Source organism: Tigriopus californicus, chromosome 1, assembly GCF_007210705.1.
Source record: "Tigriopus californicus strain San Diego chromosome 1, Tcal_SD_v2.1, whole genome shotgun sequence".
Taxonomy (NCBI): domain Eukaryota; kingdom Metazoa; phylum Arthropoda; class Copepoda; order Harpacticoida; family Harpacticidae; genus Tigriopus; species Tigriopus californicus.
The window spans coordinates 13,601,702-13,609,924 of NC_081440.1; positions in this window are offsets into that span (position 1 = coordinate 13,601,702).

Below are 8,223 nucleotides of genomic sequence, written 5' to 3' on the forward strand. Positions count from 1 at the left end.
GCAAAACTACTTTTTTTGTTTTAGTACACAGCACTGTATCAAACTGCTTATATGCTAATAACACATAATAAATTGATAGTGAATACATTTGATGATAACACAATGTCTCAAAAATTGTATTTGACATAGATCACAGGCCACTGTATTTGGATACTCAAATTGAATTAAGTCAACGTATTTCAGACACATGCCTATATTTAAAAGTTGAGTTTGTTTCATTTTAGGTTAAAAAATGGCACAATATCAGATACCTTTTCAACCTTCTCTGCATACTGTACAATCCCAACCTTTCTAAACTCTCCGAATATGAGATCTCTCTCAAACCTTCTGTTTCTGGTAAAACAGCTTTGGACTTGTTCGAGCTTTTGTAAACCTGCTGAACTCATTCGAGCCCAAATGGGAGAGGCATATTCAAAATGCGGCTGAACACTCGACTTGTACAGATTTAGCATTGTAATACTAACACTGGACTTAAAAGTACGATGTATCCAATAACAAGTTTGTAAAGTTTTACCAACTTTCAACTGAATATGCTCATCAAACTTTCCATTATTTTGGAGGATTACACCTAAATCCTTCATGGATGAGACCTGCTCAATGTCCTTACCTTCATCATCTAATAGTGGAGTGTCTAATGGCGTCGACCCAAAGGTCATTGAGCGGAATTTCATTCCATTCAAGGCCATGTTACTCGCAGCAACCCAGGAATAGATTTGGTCTAGGACCTCTGCCAGACAACCGGAATCCTGACCATTCCTACCAACTACCAATTTTGTATCATCAGCATAGGAAGAGATACTGACATTACTACTACCAAGCTTCTGAAGCGGAGCAATGAAGATGATGAAAAGGAGAAGACCCAATATGGAGCCCTGAGGAACACCCGACTTGACATCATATATGTCCCTAAGGGATCCAACAACCTTAATCAATTGTTTCCTACCACAAATGAAACTTCTTAGCCAATTGAGAACCTTGCCTTGGATCTCAATGTCATGGAGCCTTCTTACTAAAAAGCCAAGATCTACCTTGTCAAAGGCCTTGGCAAAGTCGATATAAACTACATCGACTGATTCATGGCTCTCTAGTCCCTCAATAACCTGCTCTATATGTTCAATCAGTTGGGTTACCGTGCTAATAAGGAGAAAGGACTTCATGGATATCAAGAAATTCATCAAATTTGAACTTGATCTTCTCAAACACCTTCGCAATATTCGAAGTGAGAGAAATCGGCCTATAGTTAATGGGGAGCGATTTATCCCGCCCTTTGAAAATTGGAACAATATGAGCTAGCTTCAGAGAAGAGGGAAAGTTACCCTGATCCAAGATACAACACATCAAGTACAAGAAAACAGGAGCAAGATCTATTGAGCATCTCATGAGGGCCAGGAGAGCTCGAGAGCCTCAAGTCCCTGATGGCCTCTGAAGCATCTTGATCTCTGACTACAAGATCATCTCAACACTACTCTTGACAAGCCTTGCCAATATCAACAAACCTTAAAAAAAACGTTAAGTTTGGGCTTTTTTTGACGCACATTCTTACCTCTATTGGAAATGTCCGCAAATGACCAAGGCAAACAAGATATAATTCTCATTGATTTCTACATTCATGACTTATCTGATTCATTGACAAATTAGAATCTAAAGCCGACGCCATCTTTGGAAGAGATTATTGCCTTATGCATGCTAGCCCTCATTTTTCCAATTCTTTGTCGGAATGAAATCTTTTCCCACACTGATTTTATCGTTTTCACAGATTTAAAGTTCAGTAGAGTATGTAGAGCAGCTTGACAGCTGTCATCTCAAAGTTCACTTTTTACCGACCATAGAGCCAACCCTCCCTCCATCAGCATCTTCTGGAAGCGTGGCCATAACTTCCAATGATGACGTGCGAACTTGTCATTTGAAAATTCAATGCTCATCCTTGGAGGTCCGCCCCCTTTCTCTTGATACCTCCGATTGGAATTAGAACGTATTCAGGATGAACCATAGAGAATTGGCCCAAGAGGTTGTGATCGACAATAAAGAACCAATGGGTGAGATTCGTGCGGACAATGAGAAAGGTAGTAGTTTTTCGTCTTCTTTTCATCGCGCCATTTACTCAATGTCCACCCAAACTGATCCACCAGACGAAGCTCAAATAGGCCAAGAAAATGCCCGACTCTATAAGGAATTGCGTGAACAATCGTTTGCCTTAGCCAAATTGTTCAACACGGACCAGATTGATTCCCTCACCAGATATTCCGGTCGGTGCGAGAGTGGTCCGATGAGACAATAAAAAAGGCCATGCACATTTAATCCACTTGTGGAACCAATGGGTACGAACGTCTGCGTTCTCAAGGCCAGCCTCTTCCAAGCATTTCCACTCTTAATCGAAGAATGAAGGACATCAAATTTGAACCGGGAACTCTGGACGAAATGTTTGATGTGCTTCAAGCTAAACTTGAAAAGTCGCCGGATCACGACCGTGAGTCAGGGATGAGAAATTATTAAATGCCACTTTCTACCACCTGGCAGAAATTGGTGGCAGAAATTGGTCCAAAATAAGTGGCAAAAAATGGCAGAAAACGACCAAAAATGGCAGAAAATAGAATTGTTTGTATTATTCTAAATCACCTTTTTCTAGTATTTACGATCACTTCCGTTAAATTTTAAGCCTACCTGTAAGTAGTTTTGACACGTTGGGATGGATATTTTGCATGGAATGTGATATACAACCTCTAAACGTTATTGGAGTGTGATCGAGTTTGAATTGTGCCACCGCCATCGATTGGTGTCAGGGATGCCATTTGACCTAAACTTTTTAAAGTCAAAATGACGACAATTGCATTTATAAAGTTATATCGCATTCAATAACCATTTTGATGCGTGTGAAAAAAAAAGTGTAAGTATTGTGGCTAGGCCTTGGATACTGCAAGTGGTCTATGGATACTGTTATCATTTCAACCAACCATCAAACAGTATAAATATCAATATTTGAGGAACATTTTGCATTTCAGCCAATGCTATATCAATAAGGGCCCTTATTTGCAACGTCACACGGCCCAAAGAAAAAGGGAAGAGGCACGGTAAATTGCTACATAACTGCTCTTGCCTTGCCTTGAATGCAATTTCTTTTCCGAACATTATGTGACCCGAGGCACTAATTGAAAATAAGATTTTGATAAAATTAGTCAAAAACAACACAAACGTATTAAAATTCAATAACAAGGAATGGGCCCAATCGGCCCTTTATTTGGTAGAGGCTGAATAACAAAGCGCCCTCTGGAGTGCAGAACGTGAAACATATTTCGTGCAGCGTAATGGGGCTATATGCTTTGTAGCAAAGGACACTTGAAAAACTTGTCCAACCCATATGATCCTTCTTGTCTTTGACATCTTTTAGAATCAAGATCGGCCATTCTAAACACCTGCGGCCATTTTTGACCACCCTCCAGCAATTTCTGCCATTCTTTGACACGTTCTTCCATTTTCTGCCACTTGTGGCAGAAAGTGGCAGAAATTCGATCAATCTCGATTTTTCCCATAACTGCCGTGAGTGCGTCCTCATGTGCGACGAAATGGGGATACAGGCCAAGTTTGACTACGATCCGTCACTTCAACGAGTGCTGGGTTTGTCCACCATTGGCTTGGGCCCAACAAAAGCCAATGAGGAGCCTAGTGATCAATTAGCTACAAAAATGCTCGTGTTCATGTTGGCTGGTGTAGCTACACGCTGAAAGCAATTGATTAGATATGATTTCACTGGGAAATCTTTCAACAGCAAGGAAGTGGCGGAGATAATTCAATCTCTTCTGGAAAAATCATTCGGCATCGGGCTCGATGTAGTATGTAGTCTGGTCATGGATATGGGACCCGGCAACGTGGGTATTTAGAATGCCCTTGGTATAGTTACTTCTCCGACCGGAGAAGAAATTATATCAAATACAATCTTCTACAACAACCATCTCATCAAAGCCTTGTCAGATATGCCGCATTTGATAAAAAAAATTGCGCAACGCCTTTCTCAAGAAAAAGGTTTTTTTTACTTAAGCAATTACGTTGTGGCCAAGAATAACCTACCATCTAATGAAGTGAAGTTGCAAGTGGTTAAAAATCTCATTGAATTTCAAGAGACTCGTTAGCTCAAAGTCGCCCATCATTTAAGCAGGGCTGCAATCGAAATAACATCGTTCTCGAAGATGAAAGTTGGCCCAGCTTACAACAGCTTAATTAGCTTTTTCCTACAACAATTTAGAGACACGAATTTTGAATAGAGTGGGCATTTGCGATTTTCACCCAATTTGAAAATGTCCTTGTTTGGATTGGAATACAGGGTGTCATAAAAAGGAAAAGGGCGATCAAAAAACTTTATTTCATGCCTCTGTGTTCACAAGTGGCTGAAAAGTAAATTTCCAGCTCCTAATGATGAAAAAAAGATTTCGAAATTTCAATTGGGCTCTGAATGTCCGAAGAAATACATGAGCCTTAAGTTCAGCTCCGAAATATTACTCAACTCCTTTGAACTTTGTAGGGGAAGTTATTTCTTTGCCCTCATCAAGAAGCAAAATCGGAGCGCAGTCTTGACAAAATCTATGTGATTAAGTTTACTCTGTTACCCCTCAAGATGGAAACATTAACTTTCAAACGTTGGCTTTCGGAGACACAATAGGATTGGCTGTGTATTGCGCGCACAAGAAAACCTTTGTTTGCCATTTGATCCCTTTCTCTAAAACGGCTTTTAGTGGGGACTAAACAAACAAGGCGGTTTAATTATCTTTATTCTTATTACGTCTCCTGTAACTGAAACGCATGAGCACGTCAAGGTCTTGTTGTCTAAAATCAACATTTGTGTGGAGGAAGAATTGTACGATACATTTGCCCAAAGTCTCAAATACTAAACATTGTCTGTGGATTGGGTAATTGCAAAAGCACATTCGCTGGCAATATGGACTCTCGATTAATGGAAAATTGCCGTAAGAAGATCGAACTTTGGGTCAATTAAAAAGCAAATACGAAGACTTTTTCTCAATCTGTGGAGGCAAACCCTTCAATTTTGAATTTTTCCAACGAAAACCGATGCTCAATCATTATCGATCACAAGATGTAATGCAGGTGCAATTGTGCGCAAGTTCTTGGCTAAATATTTAATTAGGTGTTATCAAACATTCTTATTCCAAGCTTTTTCGTGCAGTGCCACAAGCAATTCTTGGGACAAAAAAGCTACATCGAGATGGAAAATGTTATGAAGGTAATAGCTTTGAGTTAGGAGTATCAAAAACTTTTTGAAAATCTAGACGCATTGGAAAGAATTCTTTAACATTGTGGGCAAGAGCCCATAAGAAGTAGAGCTGAAAATGGGATCCGACACGGTCTCCGAATCCGATCTGAAGTGATTTTTAGTAATCCGATTCCCAAATCGGAATCTTTATTCGATCAATACAAGTAGAAGCAGCAAAATTAATCTACATTATTCAGTGGTTTGGGGAAAACTGAACACAAATTGCAATACAGTGTGATAACAATCAGACGGTCGTGAAATGTAATTTGAGAAAAGACAAAGCTAGATAATTTGCGAATTAGTCAGCAATCACCTTGGTCAAGAGGGCTGATATTATGCTGGTGTTCTTGTTCGTCCCAAAGTGATGGATTACGAAGTGACGCCATCTGATGGAAGCGCCATCTGGGAGATCTACCATGAGTGAACTAATTTTATGACTCAAAAAGTAGGAGCAACTGCATAATAAACAAGAGAAAGAGCTATGTAAAGACTTCTCGAGTGTGATTGAGAACAAGTTCATTCTAAGAAATACCCACATACTTCGGTTTCAATGGAGTTAATCATTGTTTGATAATTACTTTCAAGCGAAGCGTGATTCTGATGTTTTCAAGCCAATTGAATGACAATAATCAAAATCATGGAAATTGTTTAATTTCTAACCAATCAGGTTAGTTTAATCATAAATCATACTGAAAGTTTTGTTTTAATCAGTAAGTTGGGAAAACCCATACAAACAGTTAGTCATAGTAGCAAAAATGATAAGCTAAACAAACTTTGTGTTGATGTGCTATTCCAGATGACTTTTGGAAAGGTAGTTTTGAATAAGCTCAATTGTATATTCAACCGTTTCAGCAACATATAGTAACAACATTTTACGAAACTTGAAACATACCCAATCAATATTCTTGTTTCGTTTTTAAACTGGGGCTTGACAATGGAACAAAGTTCTAAACAATAGTTAGGTATTTTTTCTTTTGGTATATTTCCTGCTTACTTGGTCCTTTTTATTTGAGTGGCCATATGATTTGTTTTATAATTAAAATTCGATTGCTTTTTGGTTTTTTTTTGAACAAAAATGAAAAGACACTGTATTTTGCATGTTTGATAATGATAATAATATTACACTTAATTCTCGACTCATATATATTTTGTAAACTATTCATTATTATTTTTTCATTTTTGTTGTAGCAGAAACATTGTTTTTGTTGAATTGAATATTAAATATTCCTTAATAATTCCTTTGAGATATATTTAGACCATTTTCAAATCTGAACTCAAGTTTTTTTGCATGCATGTGTATGAAATATGTTGAATTAATTTAATTGGAGTATCCAAATAAAGTTGCCCATAATCTAAGTCAAATACAATTTTGAAGGCATTGCGTCATTATTAAGTGTATTTATTATCCATTTGTACTGTGTTATTAGAATACTTGTTTTGGTTTTTGATTGATCAATATAGACATTCGAAGTCTATACTTGTTTTGGTTTTTGATTGATCAATATAGACATTCGAAGTCTAAAATTAATGGTAAACACTTAATCATTGCAGTAGATACCATCGTATTTAGCTATTGTTTTGTGTCAGCGTTTGCCTTCGTTTTGCCATCAACAGAAATGGTCGCGCCCGGCTGAACGGGGCTGATTTGGCCTGATATAATGGCGGCATTTTATAATCCAGCGCTTTGGTTCGTCCTTGGTCTCTTGACCCGAGATAAAAGCTATGAAGTCAATATCAACGCTGTAACGGGCAAGTCAACTGCCGGCATTCATGACAGTAACAAGCAAGCGTTCAAGAATCAAGGGTAGTTGGTCTTGGAAATCATTTCATTTCTACAGTGTTGATGTAAAAGCTAAGTCATGATGCAGGACAACTTTAGAGGCATTCGATTGTTGTATCAGTAATGTTTCACGTCATTTTCGGCCTTATTTGAAGTGTAATGGGTGAAATTTCGGATGCCACACATATTTCATTGATGAATCAATCAGTGATTTAGGATAAACGTTATTCTCCACCGATTAGTTGGCGGTGCTCATTTTCAACTTTGTGACAAACTGTTAGAAAGGTTTGGAGAGAGACCTTAAAGGCAATTAATGTCCTGTTAGGTTAGGTTGGGTTAGGTTAGGTAAGGTTAGGTTAGGTTTGATAAGGTTAGGTTAAGTTTAAAGAAGTAGCACCGCCAACTAATCGGTGGAGAATAACGTTTACCGTGATTTAGCCACACCAATTTCTTTTTTCGTCAGGATGTCTGGATGTAGAGATTTAAAGCCAATATTGTAACCATGATATGATGGCATGGGTAGAAGAGACTTGAAGCATCAATTGAATGACTTTGACACATAGCAAGGCTTTGGTTCCATCAATATATCATAGTTTAAATTGAAAATTCGTTAGGTGTGCTAAAAAAATTAAGCAAAAAAGGTAAATACATTTTTGTGGTAATTTCTTCTACCTTTGCGGAAAAAGGTGAAAAAGCGGTAGATTTTGTGAAAAGGGTTAAAGATAGTTGTAGGCTTGTCAAAAAGTTGAATTTGTGTTTTTTCCCTATTTTTGGACGCAAGGCACGAAAAAAGGAACCAACCGTTTTAATGAAAGAAATCGAACCAACATATCATTATCATTGAGATAGTTTTTGTAAGACTTAGGCGTTGCTCTGAAAACATGCAATTTTGGCACGAGAGTGAGCTTTCTACATCAACCCTTACTACGGAGCTAAACTCTAGGTTCCATGCATCAGCAGCGGTGAAAACTCTTGGTGGCATTTTGTATGTGGTGACTCTTTTTGAGGTACTTCATAAATCTTGGTTGCATTTACAACCACCCTCCAAGTTTGTTTCCTGCTTTTGTAAGTAAAAGAACCATTTCAATTCGCCCAATTTAAACACGTTAGGAAGAACAGTCAAAAAAGGTAAAAAAAGATATATGTTCCTAAAAACAACAATTTAGGCAATTTTACCAAAATT